The sequence below is a fragment of the Rhynchophorus ferrugineus genome, unplaced genomic scaffold, assembly GCF_030347505.1.
Source record: "Rhynchophorus ferrugineus isolate W39M unplaced genomic scaffold, kcgeb_rfMv2 rfM7, whole genome shotgun sequence".
In the NCBI taxonomy this organism is placed as follows: domain Eukaryota; kingdom Metazoa; phylum Arthropoda; class Insecta; order Coleoptera; family Curculionidae; genus Rhynchophorus; species Rhynchophorus ferrugineus.
Genome location: NW_027472586.1, coordinates 26,291,875 through 26,314,603, shown reverse-complemented (window position 1 = coordinate 26,314,603; position 22,729 = coordinate 26,291,875). Strand labels below are relative to the sequence as shown.

The window sequence follows — 22,729 nt, the reverse complement described above, 5'->3', positions numbered from 1 at the left end:
GAAAGGAGACCCAAAATTGTTTTTTAAAATGTATCAAGTTATATTCATAACATTCTAAACTCGCATATGGAAATAAAATTATGTTGATTGTTCTTATGAAGGATAAAATATTAAATTGGCGTTAATTTGATCTACTAATGGCGAATAGACTGATAGTTGCTGAGGAAATGTATTAAACGGCCTACGACCTTTTGAACATATAGTGGTTATAAAATATATGTTATTATATTGAATAATTATCAACTATTTTACATGTTTTTGTTTACTGATTAGTCGTTCAGTATACATAAAGAAGCTTGTTTCTTATAGGATAGCTATTTACCCGCGATATTTACAGGAAGTTGTTGAAACCTAGTAACCTACTTTAGGCGGAATTACTTTTTTTATTTATTGGATTTACCCGAACAACCTTAAATTATCTAGAAAATCTAAGAGGCACTTTTATTGTTCAAACAGAGTTAAATTACAACTTGATTACTTGTGTTCATTTAATGATTTTCATATTACACAGTTATATATTAGCATAGAATTATAATAATATGCCTGATACAAATATAACCACTACAGTCCTATTATTTTATTGAGTATTAATTTGTCTTTTTTGTAAGTTTAATCTACTTATTAATGTTTGTGTAAATTACTCATATTTTTAGTTTGATGTTTTGCAATCGATTTTGCAAAGGTCTAGGAATCACCTTTAAACATTTAAGTAATTATAGGTCACTGTAGGTAATATCTATATTAATATATATTAATGTAATAGAAGTAAGGTTTAGAATAACTGGTTTTAGTCGATATATAATAGAATATATTTAATGATATATTAATCGTTATGTTAGAAGGCTGGGAATAGGTGTAATAAGGCGAGAGTGAAATTGGTGTAAAGTTTGAGAACAGAATCTGCTTAGGAATTGATTAAGGAGACAGGACGGCCCTACATTTGCCCTACATAGTCGCGGGTTCGAATCTTGTTCGGGCATGGTCCAAAATGTTTTTTGTGACTGTTTATAGTTGTTATTATCTAAAAGGGTGAAAAATCTGACAAGAAGGGTGCAAAATCTCACAAGAAACAAGAAAAGAAATCTGAGAAGACCGTATGTCTTCTGGGATGATTTAAATTGGTCCCTCGCCAGTCGGTAGACTTAACGGCGGGTACGTAGCGTGGTTCGTTACCCACGGTAAGCAGTAGGGCTTGTCTAAACAAACATTACTTGGTAAAAAGGAGACTAAAATTTAAAAAAAAAGAATCACAGCTTATCGTCAGATGGACTATATTGTACGAAAAGTAATAACTACTTGGACCAAATTAATGGTTGGTTTAAGTGGCCTAATTTATTTTAGAATAAGATTTTAAAAAATAATACATGCCTTTCTATCATAATGTTTAGTTATTTGTAAGCATAGTCTTGGTTTAATGGTTAAAAGTAATTGTGACTTATATATAGCAAAAATATTCTTAAATATAATCGGTTAATTTCGGTTCATATTTCGAGATAATTTTATTTTGTCAGACTTTATCTTCGAACTGGGAGAAAACTAATAAGATTTTAGATAAATTTAAAAATCGGTGTATTGCATCTATTAAAGACTAATGTTGTTTTTATGTACAACTCTGTTTTGCAGAAGTTCCTAACTTAACCTCGTACTACTCAATAAATGGATAACTGTTTAACTTTGTAAATTAACTAATTATTTTAAATTCATTCCAATTAACGCTACACTATGTAGGAGTATATTCAAATAAGATTATGTTATTTTATTCAAGTGCAGAAGCCATTAATTATTGATAACGTAGATGCTACTGTCGTCATTTTCTTCTTGAGTTTCACTTTGGGTCAGTTCGCCTTTTAAACATGACTTTTTAAACAATAAAGCTTTTGGCTATTCTGTAGTTTTATACAATCTCTCATTTTCATCTTTTTATTTCTTCAAAACTCAACAAAATGAATATCTTCAATCTTTGGAACTCTAATCTTAATAGTTTCTTCAGATACTTGTTTAAACTTGTGTACATATAGCAAGGATTTAAGAAGGCGAAAAAAGAGAAAGAAAAAAGCAATTAAACGGTTCTTTAAAAAAATTACATAAGATCGTGATAGTGAGTTAAAACTGCTTGTAAATATTATGATCTTGATAAATAAAACAATTGAGTATTTCAGTGAGTAGGACCACAGAAGATATAAGGGCCTCAGAGCTCATTAGCTCCCTCATGGCTTCTTTAGATTATTTCAATAATTGAACCTGACTGATTAAAAGAAAGCCTTTATGCCTTTTTTATCTTTAAACATTTCTCAAATATTAGATACTTACTTATATTCTTATCTAAAAAGGCATTTATTGAAAATTTGTACAATATATTTTTTAATTCCCATGTTTCTAATAACATGACGCTACTGTATTTAAAGGACGATGTTGGTAACGTTTTCACTCGGCTGTAGTAGCTCGCAATATACTATAATGATATGAATGGATATTAATATAGCGCTTCAGTGTCAAAATGGCTCTTCTGGAGGAGAGTGTAGTAACGTATAACATTTTGTGCATATTATTTTAAGAGATACTAGTAGTAGAGTTTTTTTTATCGTCAGTCTCAATTAACTAGAGGAAATCTTCTATTGTTGCCCGGAAACAATTTAACTCTGTTGATGAACTGGATGGAAATGACATTTTCAGAAACACGCTGTGGTTGATTACAATTCAACATTTAATAATCTAAATAAATCCAACCTTATTATTCTTTCTTGGACATGTTCTTATTTGCATGAGATGACCGAGTTGTGACTTGGGTAACTAGTGCTACAACTTCTGTTAAGTCTGTGACAGATTTCTATGATTTCTGCTTGGAAAGTGGCTGTCCTGGTTCTTATGACGTAAATTACTAGAATACCGCAGAGAATCCATCAAAAATAGAGATAATTGGAAGAACATTGTCATACAGAAAACAAAAAAGACACCCTATAGAAAATACAAATTGTAAGTAACTGACAAAAATTAATTTGATATAGAGACCTAATTGCCATACTTTCAGTATGCTCAATGAAATATATAATAATCGTAGATGGAATATAATGGCATCGTATTTTAGATAGAAAATATCATAGACGAAAGTCTACCGCAGTTAAATTGAAAACTTATTACAACAGCTAAAAAGCTTACCGTCTGTAAGCTATAAAATATCAAAATAATATGTCCAATTCCTTGGATCCGACAATAATAATATATAGTAAATTTTATGCGCTCTACCTTCCAGTTTTCAATTAAAAGAAACGTCCCTCCTCAAAATTTATATACGCTCAAAACAAATACACATACGACAAATACCGATCGTGTTCGTAAAGGAACAGACCAAAAACCGCGGCCGGGCTTCGCTTTCGTTATACAACCAATGTTTTCTCAACGAAAACGGTTCAAGTTTACTGCCCCAAGTTCAATGTTAAATCTTACGGTTTGTTACCATGACATTTCGGTATATTTCTTATTGTTTACCTAAAATGTTAAAGGTAGCAGTGAATTATATGCGGTTTTCAATCCTTATTTACTCTTTGTTGAATTTATATGACACTACCGAAGCTGAACTTTTTGGATTATTAAGTTAAAGAAAATTAATCAATACATCGAGTTTTTATTTTTAACGATTAACTAAGTATGGGTCGACGTTCACTTTTACTTTTTGAAAAGTTCCATTAGAATCTATTCGAAACATTTGCTGTGAGTGTTTACATCAAAAGTTTCAACAACTTAATCGAGAGGGATCAATGGTATAGCTTCAAGAGGGTAAAGCTAGTATATAGCGGCTTGCCCCTTCAATATTATATATATATATATATATATATATATATATATATATATATATATATATATATATATATATATATATATATATATATATATATATATATATATTATCCCGATAATTGAACTCCGTCCATATAGGTCAGTATTTGCTTATATAATAGCAGTTTATTTTTTACTGTACATTTTCCTACATTTTAATTCCATATCTTTTCTTTTCTTCTTTATATATTCCTTCTAGCGAAGTTTTGCATCAAGATTCATTCTAAGATATTTAGCCTTGTATATGGAATGACAGTATTATTAATGTTATTGATGCTTGTGGGACCTAATTGTAGGTCAACTGCACATGCACAGTTTTTACTTTCATTTATTTTATTTGCCAAGCTTGTGCCAATTATTTATATTCTCACTTGCCTGTTGTAACTTTCGTGAGGTTCCTTCGCAATGGTTTCCGACAGCTAGTAACGCAGCACGGACTAGGAATGTTTTCCAAAGCATAAATATTTCTGACCTCTTATGGTTTATTGCTAAGGGTCCTTGGGCAGATTCTACCAGCCAAGTTTGCTGACTTTACAGCTTCAGCTGCAATACTTTTGCCCGAACTTCAACACACTTCTTAACAACATCAAGGTATGTTTCATAGTTGAGATAATAGATAGCTAATGAATAGTCTACTGGAATGCTGTAGATAAATATATAATATATATATATACCAAAACAATACACCGATCTATTAAAATCGTACATTACAACCACAATGTTTACATCATACTATTTTCTTGTTGTCAATATAACAAGTTTCTACAGAGTTATTTACAGTAGACTTTATTATAGAACAAACTATGTTAATAAAATAAATTAAAGAGCGCAACTGAGATTCTAGCCATATTTATTATATTCAAGAAAAGCAATAATAACATACTTGAACAAGTAAGTTAATTCAATTGTCAAATCAATCAAGTGACTTTTTTAATATGTATTTTATTTTATACAGTTCAATTCTGTATACATAATATATTTCTGCTACAGCGCCATCTGTTCAAAATCACCGCTAGTTCTAACCATAATTTTAAGTAACAAGTGCAGATTAAAGCAACCACTGGTACTGTAAATATAGTTCGTTTAGTTACATCTAGGTGAAAGCAGCGTCAACTATGCATAGAAGGCTACAAATCGACCAGCAACAGTGTGAATATAATACAGAACGCAAGTACCTGCGATGAGTTTTGATCTAAATTGTGAAGGGGTTATTCGTTGTATTATTTTCTAATTGATTTCGTGACCTTCGAGGTATTACCTAGTGGAAGTAAGCCATATTCGATTGGGTTTGAATCTCTTCGATCATCACAAGACAGTGTGACTTTTTCTGTTGTAGGAATTGTATATGCAGAAGGAAGCAAGAGAATAGAGCTGTAAAAAGGCATATGACTTTAATAAGCATTGATCCCAGTAGAGTATTACGATAATATATGTACTCACATACTGCTCTAACAGAATTTCTCCATGAGATAGAAAATGTACGTTGTTTTTCAGGAATATTAGCCCATTAGAAATTATTTTTTTATTCTTGAAGGTTAATTTTCCACAAATCTGATACTTTTCGGAATGTTTACTCTCTGAGACTAACCTTTATATGACGAAGTCTTTCAACTTTCCTAAAGCTAACCTAGTAGTTCTATTCTTCGAGCAGTATACGCTTCGGCGGTATATATATTAAAATTGGAACGATACAAAAATAAGATTAGCATGGCCCCTGTGCAAGAATGACACGCAAAATAGTTAAGCGTTCCACATTTTCCATAGCCAATTCCTTTTACAGAACTGCCTCGATGAATTGCCTACGTGGTTAGACGGAATGTATTAAAGTTCTCGGTTGGGAAGTCCGTGAGTATTAATTTTTGTAGATGGAGGAGCTGCTCACGAATAGCTACTCTAATGATGGAGGGTAAGAACCTGATAAATAAACCAGAACACAAATTCCTTGGCTTGATGCTTGATCATAGGATCAACTGGCTCTCACACATTAACCATATCAAGTACAAGTATTTGACATACGCGTATTGGAGACCTTCTCCAATATTTATTGGGGAATACATCGAAAATCCTAAGCAATATATATTAGGTACTGATCAGAAGCAAATTAGACTATCGAAAGCTTATAATTCGAAGTAGAGATTCCATCATTCGGATCAAGGCGGGAGTTCCTGCTCTTAAATTGTGCAACTTCCCTCAAATTCCATCCAGAATTGAACCAGTTCACCACCTTTTTTCCATGTAAAACAAACTGGATCAATATAAAGAAAAGGCACATAAGCCCTTCAGCAGTCTTCCGGAAGATATGTAATCGAATCATGATTACGATCCCAGAATCACTACTATACCATCATGGCAGTTCTCAAAAATACATACAGACTTCTCTATGAAAGCTCTGTATAGGGAAACAACTAGTCCCTCCACAACAAAAAGTCTCTTCCGTCAGATAATTGAAGAGAACTATCCGAATCATCTTATTATCTACACAGATGGTTCAAAATGAGAAGACTTTTTGGGTGCCGCTTACACTTCTAGCCTACTTGAGAGACACTTTTGGCTTCTATCACTAATTAGCGTTTAGGCCGCGGAGCTGCTGGCTATCTATAAGGCCATATCTGCCTTAGAAGAATCATTATCACACAAAGTTACAACATAGGGGAGCAAGAATCACATATGTTACCTTCGGGTCTCCTCTCATAGGGGAATACCCGGTAATGAAAGAGCCGACCTCCTGCCAAGCAAGGAAGAGGAGTCAACCAAATTAAATAATCGATTTAGCAAAACAGATACCAAAACTTACATGAAGGCCCTCTATAGTCAGTTCCGACTAGATTGGAACCTTCTCACAAAAAAATAACAAATTATGGGAAATCAAGAAAATCTTTTATCAATCCACCAATTATAATAACATCAGCAGATATAAGTCAAGTATCCCCGCACGACTACCAATGGGGCACTGTAAATTATCCCTATGAATATTTGTTGAAGGGATGGAGCTCACCCCTGTGTCATATATGCCAGACTCAGCTTAGCGTCAGACACATTCTTCTAGATTATTAGAAATATGGTGATGTGAGTAGATAACTAAAAATATTGGAGCAATTGTCCAAACCTGAGCAGCTGAACCTGCTGATTAGCTATCTGAAGGCCGCAGACCTACTTCAACATTTGTAACATCCGTTAAGAAAAGGATTATTTTAAATATTGTATTATGTAACTATATAGTACTTAATGTATCATGACTCTATTGTAATCTACCCTAAATAGCCCAAGAGGCTGACGGGTTAAATAAATAAAATATAGATAAAAAATATTCGTCGAGTAAAACGGCTTAAAACGTCATAGTTGTCTGAAATTTACGTTAAACGTAGGAGTGGTTTTAGTGAAACAAGGATAATGAAATTGCGCTTCGAATTGCTGATTGATCTGTGGGTTTAAATTTGAGGACGAAGATTTGAAGGAACCACTCATATACGTGGCTCTAAGGCTGCTAAGACCTATTGAAATCATAAATGTGGATCGCTACAATGGATGTGTTTGAGAGAACGAGAAAAGACACAACAATTTTATTTCTCGACATAACAGGGCTAGGCCACGTGTTGCAAAATCGATACAAATATACTTGGAAAGACATAAAAAGGAAGTTCTACACCAACCGCCGTAGTCTCCAGACTTCGATCCTTCTGATTACTACTTGGTTTGGTATAGGAATGTTGACTTATGTGAGAAGCGTTTTATATCTTATAAAGATAACTAAAAATAGGCCGATTCGGGGATAACATCAAAAGATACATCGTTTTTTCGAGGTGATATCCAGAAATTGCCTGAAAGATGTGGAGAAGTATTGGAATCGATGGACAATACCTTGAATAAAATGAATTGTATCGACTTTTCAGAGTAAAGCTTGAGATTAATATAATAAATATAATAAATTTTAAAAAATGTTTAACCATCGAAAATATATTCTTGCCAACTCAATCGCATTTCAGAAACGCTTAGTATAAAGTGATTATGTTAATGGTTGCCCTATGGGAGTTGTAAAGACGTACGAATGGCATCAATCATTCCATTAGACTGTGTTCTCGTCAACCAGATGTAGGTCATTTACGGAGGGTTTAGGGGTTGGTTTCCTGTAGAAAATCGTCATTTATTCTAGAGCCAAGCGTTCTCGTCATGTCGTCTCGGGAGACCTGAGGGAATTCGCAAAAAGGCCCGTTACAAACGAACGAATAAATTATATAAATTGTCGTGAATTATCAAGTAGAATCGCTGAATTTGCGGGAGCAAGTTTGATGAAATTAGGACCCACGAAATGGCAAATGGAAACCTGTACCTGATTGAATGTCAACAGTCACTGCATTTCTCTCATAATAATCGTTTGCCGAAATATAATTATATGTTTTCGTTGTTACAAACGTTATCCGGTCTGGCTTTTTTTTATTAAAAAATGTGAAAATGATGAAGAAAAGGTTTTAATATATTGTTGTTTGTTAAAATTTTTAAATAGTCAAAATATTAGAAACGAATAATGTGAACACTATCGCAGCTCCATTATCGGATATAATTATGAAGCTAATCCAGTTAATGGAACTCATTTTATTGTTTTCGATTTTATATACATATCAATCGGCTTGGCACGGTTAGGCTTATACAGAGAAATAATATCAGGCACTGATCAGAAGCAAATTAGACTATGAAAGCCAATGCTACATTACCGCACTCCTTTCATACGTGAAGAAACTGGATCCCGTCTAAAGCGCCGCTCTGGGAATCATATTGGAAGCATTCCGCACTAGTCCAGTTGAAAGCTTGCAATGCGAAGCAGAGATTCCATCACCTGAATCACGGCGAGAGCTCCTGCTCCTAATTTATGAAAGTTCCCTCAAATTCTATCCAAAATTGAACTATTTCACTAGCTTTTTCCCATGGAAAACCGACTGGACCAATATAAAGAAAAGACACATAAAATGCAAACAACAGAATCACTACTATACCACCATGGCAGTTCTCAAAAATACATACAGACTTCTTTATGAATAAGGCAACTGCATAAATATACGACTAGTCCCTCTACAATAAAAAGCCTCTACCGACAGATAATTGGAGAGAACTATCCGAATCATCGTATCATCTACATATATGACTGGAAACGAGAAGAGTTTGTGGGTGCCGCTTACGCTTCTAGCGTGCTTGAGAGACACTTTTGGCTTCCATCACTAACTAGCGTTTTCTACACGGAACTGCTAGCTATCTGTATGGCCCTATCTGCTTTAGAAGAATCATTGATTAACTGATCGATTCTGGTCGCATCGGACTCTATAAATTCCCTAGAAAGCCTACGATCGGCAAGGAGAGTACACCCTCTGGTCACATACATTAAAGACCTACACACGATGTCTTCGATTCTATCTATATATTAATCGACTTAGCGAAAATTTTACCTCCCTTTTTGAGGAAAAGGGGGCACTCGGAGGTGTGAAATTTGGCACGGTTAGAGCTTATACAGAGGAATAATTTTTAAGCCTAATATTTTTATGTAATATTCGCTAAAATAAATATATTTCAATAAAATGAATGTAATCAGGAATAGCCATCGGGTTGGAGACACAAAATATATAGACAAACCCCGTGCAGTGCGGGATAAGAGTTCGCTGAGAATAGCGTACTAGGATCTATTCTCCCTGGGGGTAAAGACTTTTTTAAATGTTTATGAAGTGAAATAACGGATAATCCTTAAATTTTATATTTGAGATGATATTACAATGGAAAGTGAGTTCTTAAAATCTTATTAAAGGAAGTTATTTAATTTTAAGTAGTGTTATTTGAGATTTTGACTTGCTTTCGGTTATTCCGGCATTGTTGATATTATTATAGAGTTATGGCATGTCTGGATAAAGAACAATTAAGAATACTATGATCACATAAAGTTATATTTTACATTTTTTGCAGAGAAAGCAATTTAATGTGTCCGATTTAACAGCTTTTTTAAGATATATACAGACGTGAAAGAAAAACCTGACATATGTGAATATTTCATCCCAACATAGACTAACAAAATCCGAGAGCAACAAGAATCATCTGTTTACATTGCTTATAAGATATTTAGATTTTCGAAATCAGCTTTTGATTTAATTTGATGCCTGGTGAAGAAAAAGAAAAAAAGTATAATTGTTCTTGCTTAAGTACTGCTATTAACCGATAAGGTTCTGGAGACATAGTATATTATTGTACTAGAGGTAATTATAAAAGTTGTTAAGATTTTTCTGTAAATTTTAGTGGTATTGATTTCTTAATTTCTGGTTTCATTGGTATGTGCATTTCCTAACAAAGCACCAAGTGAATATTGTAGGTAATAAATAGGTTAATTTGTGCATAAAGAGTTAATATGAACATTGCATAGAATATTACCAGTTACAAAATAGTTCCATAGAATTTTAATTAGGACACGTAAGACAAAGTAGAAAACAATAAATATATGTAAGCCATGAAAGACAAACTAAAGTTGAGGTATCGGCAAGGGCGAGATCAAAGAGGGAAACAAATAAGCAAAGAACAATACAACTTCATTTAAAAATTTAGGTAAAGAAAATATTATTTTAATCAGCCTGATGTATAAATATTTTAGGTGAGAGATATGGATAAAAGATAAGGACTATATGAATACTTGAATGAAGTCATGAAAACATGCAGGATTTTAAATGAATCTAACTACATAATGTGCATAGATGGAACACATAGACAAATTGAAGAAATTATGAATTATTAACAGCACATTTGTACACATTTTAAAGCATTCATAAATGTTAAAGGGTTTAATGATTGATGCATTAAGAGGTGTGACTATATGTTTTTTATTCCTGGAACATTTTATCAATTATTTTGAGTATTTACTATATAGAGCTAAATTTTGGAAAATAGTTAATTTAATTATTTCAAATACATTCTTTTAATATGTATTTCTAAGTTGTAAAAAATAACTTATCAATTGTGTTCGTTATTATTTTAATATGTATGCTAAAGTCAATTAATTCCAAATATGTTTTACTCATAAATTATCTGTTTTAATATACAAACACGTATTACTTCATGTATTAATCCATACTTATGTTTATAGCACATAAGCAAAGAAAGATCATGTATACTTATATTTGAAGTTGTTACAGTTTTGAAAGTAATCTTACTTAGGATAGTTTGTTAAAATGTTCAGTGGCGTGATAATTTATACTTATCAATACTTTGTTGGCTATTGAAAGTTAATGGAAATTAGATTTAGTTAAATCCAATTTATAAAAATATTAATGTTAGTACTTGAGATAGTTTGCATATATATTAATATGTTTTAATATACAAACTTTTATTATTTTTAACAATGATATATATATATAATATATTTCTGATCTTATATTTAAAATACTGTGAAAAGAAGTTTTAGTAACATATCATATTTAAATTAGTCCCGCTACTATATTATGAGGGAAACATGATAAACTGTGGTCGAATATCGACTACAGAGAGGTCACTAGTAATACGCCTGTGTGTTCTATTTTAAATCTTCAATTTGGTTATTTAATTCTTCGGGCCCTCCCGTCACCATGAATTTCGTTTAGTTTTTATTTATAAGAAAATTGAAAATTTTCCTTATTCTCATATTCTATCTGCTTTAGATTTTCTGTAGTGTTTTCCATTTGACATTTTTTATAATTCCATCCATTAATATTATAAACCTGGTTGGGTTATTAATAAATTGGGCTTCCTAACTGAGCTTTTTTATAGCTTTTTTTACACTAAAGAAGCTTAATTACATGTTTACTTTTAATGGTGAAAGCTATAGACTTCCAAGAAAAGAAATAGATTAGTTTGGAACTCAATCTGTACATTAGCAGTAATTTCATTAGTATTGTTTTCAAATATGCCCCTATGACTTTTCAATCATCCATCCATTGTCATTTTCCGCCACTGCACCTATACATTTTGCACTTCTTTCTTCAGATCAAAATTACTTATCAAGAAAAGAAACCGTTTATCAAAAAAAACAGGTTGACGTTGGGTTGGCAATCGTTTCGATATTCCTCTAAGCATTTCTTAATGTCATCAAATATATATAGAAGCTACTCATAGCCATTTGAAATGCTACAATTATGAGGCATTCATGTTTTAAAAGATATCCCTAAGTGGGTGTAAGGCCACTAACGACAGGTATTATGGTGAATTAATTTTTGCTACTCTCATTTTGGAAATGGTTAAAACTCAGGATGTACGGTCACCAAATTACTTCATCGGATTGCAGTATGTCAGTCTTAACTATTGGAATTGGAATGACCTTGAGAAACCATTCTCTACAGGCCATAACATGGAATCTTGTGTAAAAACAATGCAGTTCAGAACAACATCGAAGGCAATTTGACGGAAGAGGGTACAGTCGGTACTTGCTAATTTTACTATAACTTAGTATTGTCGACTTGTGACTGCTACGTACATACATTTGGCGGTTTACCCAGTATGTCACTGGGTACTCTAAGAAATCGATGTGTTATCAGGTGACGTGATTTGAGGAGGAGTGTTCTTTTATCATAAGGATTTCGTTTGTATTAAAGTAGAATGAACAGTATACTATACAGCCGTACTAACAATTGGTCATGTCCTTTCGTTAAAATATATATTTAGAGGAAACTAGACGTACTTGTTTTACCCTCTACATGTCTCCTAACTTAAATAACATACTTGTATTATCTTAAGTCTTGTAATATTGTATTGCATTATTTCAGTTTTTCCATCCATATGTTAAATATATTTTGAGTATCTCTATATTTTATATTTTACGATATTTAGACATTATCCTCATTGCACTATATATATATATATATATATATATATAATATATATATATATATATATATATATATATATATATATATATATATATATATATATATATATATATATATATATGTGTGTGTGTCTGATAAAAAGTACATATGCATAAGGAAATAAAGGAATAAGAGGTGAAATGATAATTATTTTCTTCAAATTTCATCCCATTGAAAATATTATTTCCAGGACACTATTATGTGATCGTTTTTTTGTCGCATAGGCAATACTTGTTAAATAAGTTTTTTTAGAACAATAGATTTTACCAAACACAAACATTTGCTGTGGTATATCACTAAGGGACGACCCTTTTTTAATAATATTGCATATTTGGTACAATTATTATTAACATATATTTTAACAAACATAGAATAAATGCAAGTGTAAATCATTACCTATTGAGGGCATTATTTTATAACAAATGAATGTGATACAAAAGGCAGACGTTATAACCACAACGAAAAAGAAAAACTTCTAATTGAAATGTAAGAGCGATATATCATAAATTAAAATTAACCTATGGTATAGCTTAAATCTTAAACTTTTGATTAGACCTCGTAAAGTACCAAAAAACGAATATCTTTTACATACCTTATAAAAGGAGCAGGTATAAATTCGTTGATACGTTATCGATTGCGTCAAGTGTTATGAAGTTTAATTTTGCAAGAGTTTGGCCACGTGTCAGTCTCTCATTGTTTTTCATCGTTTCCCACTTCTTCGGAGGCTTAACGGCCGTTAACCTGCCGAAAAACTAACCTCCCATTTCAATTTGTCGTTTTTATCGAGAGACAAAAAGGGAGAGATCGATCGTCAAACTTTCCAGGCCGAAACTGTTCGAAAATGATCGACTTCTTCTTTCGATTAACTTCGACATAAGCCGTTACGTCTCGAAAACGTATAGTTCGCAGAAAGTTTGCCTAATTTGGAGAAATGTATATAGAGCGCCTTGGTTTTCGTAGATTTATGGTACTACGACGACTATGAAATAGAGCACGCATTAAAAGTTTTAATTATCATCCCCAAAAGGGGGTATTTGACATAACATATTATAAATACCATATAGTCTATGCATATATAATTTGGCTTATGTTAAATGGCTTACTGAAATCACTGGTTCAATTAAATAGTTTTGAGCTTACAAAGTTCGAAGGTATTTTTGATGAGTTTATAGTTAAATTGGGTAATTAAAGAGTTCTAAACAATCGTTATTAATTATCTTCTATTAGAAAACATTTATAGTAAATATATATTTTAAGTTATATAGGGTTGGATAAAAACTAATATAGGTTTTTCCTAATAATTAGTTTCGCATATCTCTATAGCACAGTGTATTGCAAAGGTTTCATTTAACACTGTAAACATTAAGTGTAAAAGCGGGTTCTATTTATTTATATTTTCTCGATATTTTTTTTTCTTAATACGCAGACATGTACCATTCAAGGGAATCATAAATCGTTCCGAATATTTATGGTACTTAGAATTATATTTGGCAGTAAGATATTTTAGTAGACCTTTTAATTTTTGGGTTGTTTATGTTTGTATTTAAGTTTTGAACGAGAATGTAAAGGAACTGGATGGGTTTGTCGCTTCTATTTAATTGTATAATTTGTCGCCATTGCCAATAATTGCAACATAAATAATTAGCATGAATGACAACATTGTTGATGTTATTTATATATTTGGACATTTAGTTATATATTATACAAAAATAGTAGTTCTATGGTTGCAACTGTAAATATAAATTATAACTATTTTATAATCCAGAAATTAACGCCAAAGTGGCTAAATTTACTGATGTGTAGTTACTATCTACATTTCGTTATCACATATCACAATGAGTGTCACAGCTGTTCTTCCCTTAGACAATATGTCCACTATTTTTCAAGTCGCTTTCTATGATCTTCTTCCATATCTATTTCGAAGCTGTTCGCTGCATCTTTCATAAAAATACCAGATGCTTCGTAGGTGTATGAGCGGATTTCGTTCACTTTTCGTTCGACATACATATCCAAACTATTTAAATGATTGTCGCATCTTAAAGATATAGATTGTAGATGTACAAATATCTAGATATTATTTAGGTATCGCATTTGAAAGACTTCAAGCTCACAAATATCAGACCGTAACAATGGCCAAGTGCCGAAGCTTTACAGAAGTATTGGCAAGTTAACAGATCAATTGAAAAGTCCGGCCTAACACATAGATGGCGCCACTAAAATTAAATCCATATGATTTTAGATAGGCCTAAACCTCAAAAGATGCCTGTACACATTTGACAGCTGTAGGATTATTAGTTTGTGAATTGTAGCATTTTGAATGAAACATCTTTCTATTGGATTGTAAAAAAATTGATAAGAAGGAATTTCGTTGATAAAATATTGCTTATCGAAGGGAATAAAAATGCAGTTGAAGCAAAAAATTGGCTTGATACCGAGTTTCCGGATACTGTCCCAGGAAAATCAACCATCAAGGATTGGATGCTAAGTTTAGACGTGGTAGAATGAGCACCGAGGACGGTGAACGCAGTGGACGCCCAAAAGAGGTTGTTACGAACGAAAATATTTAATAAATCCATAAAATGACTTGAATGACCGTAAATTGAATGAAATTGCAGACAGTCTAAAGACATCAACAGAACGTTTACATCATATCATTCACAAATATTTGGGTATGAAAAGCTTTGTGCAAGGTGGGTGCTGCGCGAGCTTACTTTTGGCCAAAAACACCGACGAGTTGATGATTCGGAGCAATATTTGAGCAGGAGTTTTGGCATCGATATGTGACAATGGATGAAATATGGTTTCACGATTTCACTCCGAACTCCAGTCAACAGTCATCTGAGTGGACTGCACACGATGAACCCGCTCCAAAGCGTGGATAAACGCCTAACAGTCGTCTGGCAATTTTATCGCGTGTGTATTTTGGGATGCGCATGGAATAATTTTCATTGACTACGTTGAAAAAGAAGGACCTTCAACAGCGACTATTACATAGCGTTATTGGACTGTTTGAAATACGAAATTGTCGAAAAACATATGGATTGCTTCTATACTAGCAAATTAATAAAATTCAGGACATTACTGAAAACATCCTATTGTTACAACATCTAATTTATTAACTGGACATAGCTCTTTCTCAGATGCTACAGAAGTTTATATTGAAGGATTTTCCGCAAATCGCTACAGTAATTAATAGGATGAGGAAACATTTTAAGAATACTAGAATAAGCGTAAAATCGAAAAATTGTAGTACTAAAAAATTAATAATTAGTAATTTTTACAAATATCAACTGATTTTTCATTTCCTTCTACGAAATATTCGGCTCTATACGCGATAATTTATTAAGCACTCTGTTGTTTACTAAACTGTCAATATAAGTTACATCTCAGAGCTTTGTTTTTACCAACTTGGTATGGACATACTGTGTTAATAATAATATTAATTAATATTTATAACTACATAGTATAAAACAAAGTCGCCTTTTCTGTCCCTATATCCCTATGTGCGCTTAAATCTTTAAAACTACGCATCGGATTTTGATGCGGTTTTTTTCAATAGATAGAGTGATTCAAGAGGAAGGTTTATATATATAATACATGCATAATATATTAAGGCAACATTGCTAATTTTAGAGGTTTCTAACGTGATATCGTAAATTAACCTATTTTTTTAGGCTTATTTAGCAATTAACAAAAACGCTGCCTAACCCTACCAGTTAGATCAAATTAATGTACTACAGTATTGTACACCATAAAAAGGTCTACAAAAAAGTCCGCGATGGTATATGTTTATCTTTTAGGGATAACCCACATTAACCATTTTTATTGTTTACTTTTTACGTGAGAAAATGGCTTATTTACGAAGCTATTTTAAGCAATACGGCATTAATTCTTATCGAATTAAGTACCTTAAATACAGTGTGCAATTAATATAGATCAATATGGTTCCTTACAGCATGTAAATTAAACAAATATTTTCGGAGATATTACAAATTTAAAATTTGCGTTTAAAAATGTGTAATATAATAAAAATTGTATGAATTTAGATATTCCAAAGATAGCAGGAAATCTTCATAGTAAGTATAGGGGAAGAGGCATTATTTTACTTCAAATTTAATGCGTGCAGGCCAAGAGCAGTAATGAATGAACCAAAAATACTGGATCGATTTTAATCATGTTTTCATTGAGTGACATAGGCATATATATTTTATGCCCGTGCAAAGTCGGAGCGGGCCGCTATGTTTTTATATTCAACGTTCATATTTTTTCTGTAGTGTATTTAATTTAGTATCAGCATTGCACCCGTGCGCAGCCGGGGCGGGTCGCTAGTATCGTAATAAATAAAATTATACAAAAAAAATCCTCTTATATATATGTACTTTAATTCAATACGGGTCCTAGACTTACTTTAGACCACCAAAAAGGTTAATTACATTTGATGAAGGGAGGCCACTGAATACAAATATTACTCTTTATTAAAATTAATAGTATAACAACACAAAACATGTATAAAACAAGTTCAGTACATACTTAGATTTAAAAGCTTCATATATATAAACGGTGTTCCTTCTATATTTCTTAATACCCTTAGCATTTGTTGAGAACAAACTTCAATTATTCTTTTCTATTTCAATGCTAAATATCAAAATTGATATTAAAAACTCCAAAGTTAAAGACCGCAAATTAAATGTATTAGGTAAATAATTCTGTAATATATTAGTTATAGTTTAATTTTAACTTTGTTTTTAATATACTTTTATTTTTTAAAGAATAATATTTAATTAAATCCACTTAAAAATCATTTATATGTTTTAATATGGTCAGTTCAATACTATTTCATATATTAATGAATGCTTTCTTTCAAACATATGTTAAGATATCTTCAATTTATTTAAAAATAAAAAGAAGTATTAATTTTGAAATCAAAAATACTTTCTTTTACATCCAGTAGGTAAACCAGATGACAGTAAATTTACTTTCATAATTTGACAAGATTTATAATCGGGTCTTAGTGTAAGATGCTTGTCTGATAATACAACGATGTGAATTAATATTGAAATATTTTTTTGAAAATATCATAAGATCTATTTTGATTAAAAAGTTTTTTTTATATTTGTGCAGATGGATATGAATTTCTCTTGAAAATGAAAACATAACACATCAATTGAAATGGCCCCGGTCTGACACAAAGATGGCGCTACTAGAATGAAATCCTTGCGCTTTTAAGTTGGCCCTAACCTTCAAAAGAAGCGTGTATAAATTGGGCAGCTGCCGGATCATTAGTTTGTGAATTATAACATTTTGTGTGAAGCAAATTTGTTATTGTGAAAAAAATGGATAAAAAGGAATTTCGCGTATTGATAAAATATTGCTTTTTGAAGGCAAAAAAACATAGTTAAAGCAAAAACTTGGTTTGATGCCGAGTTTCCGAACACTGCCCCTGGAAAATCAACCGTCAAGGATTGGTATGCTAAGTTTAGACGTGGTGAAATGAGCACCGAAGACGATGAACGCAATGGACGCCCAAAGGATGTTACCGACGTAAACATATAAAAAATTTACAAAATGATATTGAATGACAACTTCCTTCCCAGTGAGCATTCTTTTGAAATCTGAGGTCAGGATACAGTCGCCAGGGTCCAAATCTGGAGAATACGGTGGGTGAGGATGCAATTCGAAGCCAAATTCATAGATTTTTGCCATCGTTTTCACTGACCTGTGACACGGTGCATTGTCTTGGTGAAGCAGCACTTCCTTTTTCTTAAAATGCGGCCGTTTTTCGACGATTTCGTCATTCAAACGATATTGGCTATGTAATAGTCGCTCTTGATGGTCCTTCCTTTTTCAAGGTAGTCGATGAAAATTATTCTATGCGCATTCCAAAATACAGAGGCCATAACCTTACCCACCTTGCGTTTTCACACGCTTTGGGGCGGGTTCATCGTGTAGAATCCACACGGATGACTGTCGAGTGGACTTCGGAGTGAAATGATGTTTCATCCATTGTCACATATCGACGCAAAAACTTGGCTATATTACGCTTGATCATCTTCAAACACTGCTGCGAATCATCAAGTCGTCGTTGTTTTTGGTTAAAAGTTAACTCGCGCGGCACAAATTTTGCAAAGAGCTTTCTCATAGCCAAATATTCGAGAATTATATGATATACAAGTTCAATTGATATCTTCAGAGTGTCTGCTATTTCATTCAAATTCAATTTACGGTCATTTAAAATAATTTGTGGAATTTTTTAATGTTTTCGTCTGTAATAACCTCTTCTGTGCGTCCACCGCATTCATCGCCTTCGGTGCGCATTTCACCATGCCTAAACTTAGCATACCAATCCTTGATGGTTGATTTCCCAGGGACAGTATCCGGAAACTCAACATCAAGCCAAGTTTTTGCTTCAACTATATTTTTTCCCTTCAAAAGGCTATATTTTATCAACACGCGAAATTCGGTTTTATCCGTTTTTTACACAATAACAAAAGTTGCTTCACTCAAAATGCTGTACACACACTAATGATCCGACAGCTCTCTAATTTATACACGCATCTTTTGAGGGTTAGGGCTAATAAAAATCATGGATATAATTCTAGTAGCGCCATCTATGTGTCAGGTCGGGGACTATTCAATTAACCTCTTATTTTTATGTTATTATCTTAATAAAGTACTGAACTTATTGTTTATTTTATATTCCTTGTAGTACTTCCATAAAGTCATAAATTTAGTTCATCTAATAAGTAACACGATATTAATTGACTCTTAGGCGGTACGAAGTTCGACGGGTCAGCTAGTATATTATATATAAAATAATTAAACAGAATATAAAGATCCTATTAATATTAAAATATGTTTACATATAAAAACAGAACGGTTAGTTTAGTTTATTACCATTTTATGAGTATAATCGGACATTCCAAACTATTTGTGATGCGACACTAATAAGCAAACCGCGAATACACCTCTGTGCCAAATTCCATAGCCACGCATCTCATCTTCGGCCCCACCACACGTCCTCGCCAACACAATCGACAACGTTTTATTGCGCTTTCATGTTGATTCTGACCCAGTGTTCCGTTTTTGAGGGTTAAGAACACTTTCTCCAATGGGCTTGCGAGCCTATCATTCATTACTGCTGATTAATTCGTCAGTATCAGGTTGTTGGGCGGCATTTCCTATCGTTGACGTGCAGTTTAAAGGGGAAATTAAGAAGTAACTGTTATTTCCGTTTAACATAATATATAATGAGTCATAATGGAATCAAGATAAAGTAGTTTATAAATTTAGGTATATGTTTCTATTTATATGACTACAGAAATGATTATATTATTAATTATTACAGAAATTTATGATTACAGAAAATCAGCCTTAATAACAAAATTACGTAGATGCAACTGCTGGTATAATTGTCCAAATTATTTTGATTACTTGAAATCATATTTAAGCAATTTCATGTCCATAAATATCTGATTGGTTCTAATCAGGATCTAATTAATTATTGGATAGCCTTTGAATATGATTTGTTAGTTTTGAGTATGAGCCTTGACAGATTTTTTTGCTAATTGCAATAACAATCTTTTAATTTTCGTAATAAATATGTTATACTATTGCAAATTAAGTGGTACTATGTTAGTGAACACGGGGTCTCACGGAAATGGTATAGACTTTGTCATTTCAGTTATTTATCATATTGTTTATCAATTTTATTTCCATATGCAAATAGCACCATATCATACGTCAATGCTAACGCAGCAGTAAGTAATAAATCAGCGTTAGAGCTGCCACCTAATCCGACAGCCAGTTCCTTTATATTGTGGTAATATTTTCATTATTTTATTCAGATGTTTCTTGAACATTCTTGAAAATTCTTCGCTTCTGCTCTATCGTCTTCAATAGCAATATCCCAGCTTTATAAGTACTGTGAAGTATATATATATATATATATATATATATATATATATATATATATATATATGTATATAGATAGTTCACAGTACTTATAAAGCTGGGATGTATATGAGTATATGACATAGGCAGACTATGTATAAGACTTAAACAGGACTAGGGATAGAAAAATTTCATGGACAAAATTTTGCCTCAATAAGATCCTGATATGTTATATAGATAGCGCCACTTCTTAATATTCTATAGCTACGATCTGTTTGGCAGCTGCACGTACCTGTAAAGAAGCAGCGGTTTGCTGTATGCATACCATAGGGTCAGGGTCTATAAAAACCAGGGAAGTTGCGTCCATCCACCTGAATCCATCCCCTCTTCGATCATGTTTAACTAATAGCGAATAAAATAGATATAACGCATAAGTTTAAGTGCTCAAACAAGCAAATACTAAACATTAAACTCAAATCGTTACATTCCCTTTATTTGCTTGGTAAACGATAAAGGAGATTTCTTCATCGATATGTGGCAATAAATAATAAGCCAGATTCAAAAACATCGTCAGCTGATTGGACAGCAGCTTGTTAAAGCTACCATGTAGGTGGTTATAGAATGATCTAAGTAAAGAAATAATAAAGAACTGTCTATAATTGCTGCTTCATTGAGACAGTACACTGTAAACAAATTGATGGAAACGGTGATCAAATTAAAATCATTATTTTGAAGCCCATAAAACAACAAAACCCATAGACCTGACTACACCACATTGATCTAATTTATTTATTAATCAAAATCATAAAAAATTATCTAGGTCTATTGAGGAATTATTCGAATTTGATTTACTAGCAGTTAGCATATATCTGAAAGCCATTATATTTTAATCTACTACAAAAACCAACCAAACATTTGAACAGCTCTTTGAAGGTAAAATAATACAAATATTTCTCTAGTAAAAGTAAAAGGAAGAGAGAAAGGAAGGGAGGCCTCAAATGTTTTATGGGCGAAATATTTCTTCAAAGGTTAAGGTGTTTCTTGGAGCATTCCCGGGAAGACTCAGCAAACTGAAAAGTAGCAACAAGCGGCAGATTACATATGGCAGAGAAAATACTACAAATGTATTCCAATAGTTAGTTATAACTATATTGATTGCTTTTTCAAACAGATAAACGCTATACGTGTATGTCAGATTAGTCATATAAGCAAACTTGAAATTATTTGTTGAACAGCGATATAAAACTACACCGATCTCCAAATTCACCACTAAATAAACCAAACCCGTATAAAAATACTATATAATAGATAATAGTCTAAAAGACGTTTTCATTAAAACATAAAACCCACGGTCTGTTTCTTCGAATGCAATATGTAACAGTTCAATTGAAAGGTCCCCGGACTGATACATAGATGGCGCTACTAGAACTAAATTCATATGTTCTTTAATTAGCCCAAACTCGCAGAAGATGACTCTAGAAATTTGACAGCTGTCGGATCATTAGTTTGAGAATTATAGCATTTTGAGTGAAGCAACTTTCATTATTGTGAAAAAGATTAATAAAAAGATATTTCAATTGACCTGTTAGCCACATCCGTATTAGTCGCATGATATGATATATATATATATATATATATATATATATATATATATATATATATACTTCACAGTACTTATAAAGCTGGGATATTGCTATTGAAAACGATAGAGTAGAAGCGATCTAAAACTCCAACTCACAATAAGTAGTGACCCACGTATGTATTGTAAATCAGTGCATAGTCCGTTCACATAGAACAAACTACATATATAATAATTGCCATTTGATACCATTAACAGAAACAACCTCAAGCATTAGCTTTTCATAATCAGTTACTATATAGACAACATTTAAATCTATATGTTATTCAGCTATAGGTATATCCAGTGAGAAGTAATATAGATCATAACTGGATCTAGATGCAAAAAATAGAAATGTCTACTTACTGACTTTTAGGAAATCAAGAAATTTGTAACGTGATATGTAGAGAGACTCATAGATACTTAACCTTGAAGTAGGATGTTAATAAGAAATTAATAGAAATTTAATTATAAAATCAATCTCTTAACATTTGGCGACTAGCAACCATGCACTTATTGGTACATT

At 32.3% G+C, this 22,729-nt stretch overlaps 1 non-coding gene across 1 annotated transcript; it reads left to right on the top strand.

Annotated features, from left to right (window-relative positions):
- Positions 1-5,486: 5,486 nt before the first annotated feature.
- On the top strand, positions 5,487-5,593 carry LOC143200383 (U6 spliceosomal RNA). The gene has a single exon (XR_013006712.1). It is a non-coding gene; the product is annotated as a U6 spliceosomal RNA (small nuclear RNA).
- Positions 5,594-22,729: the final 17,136 nt, after the last annotated feature.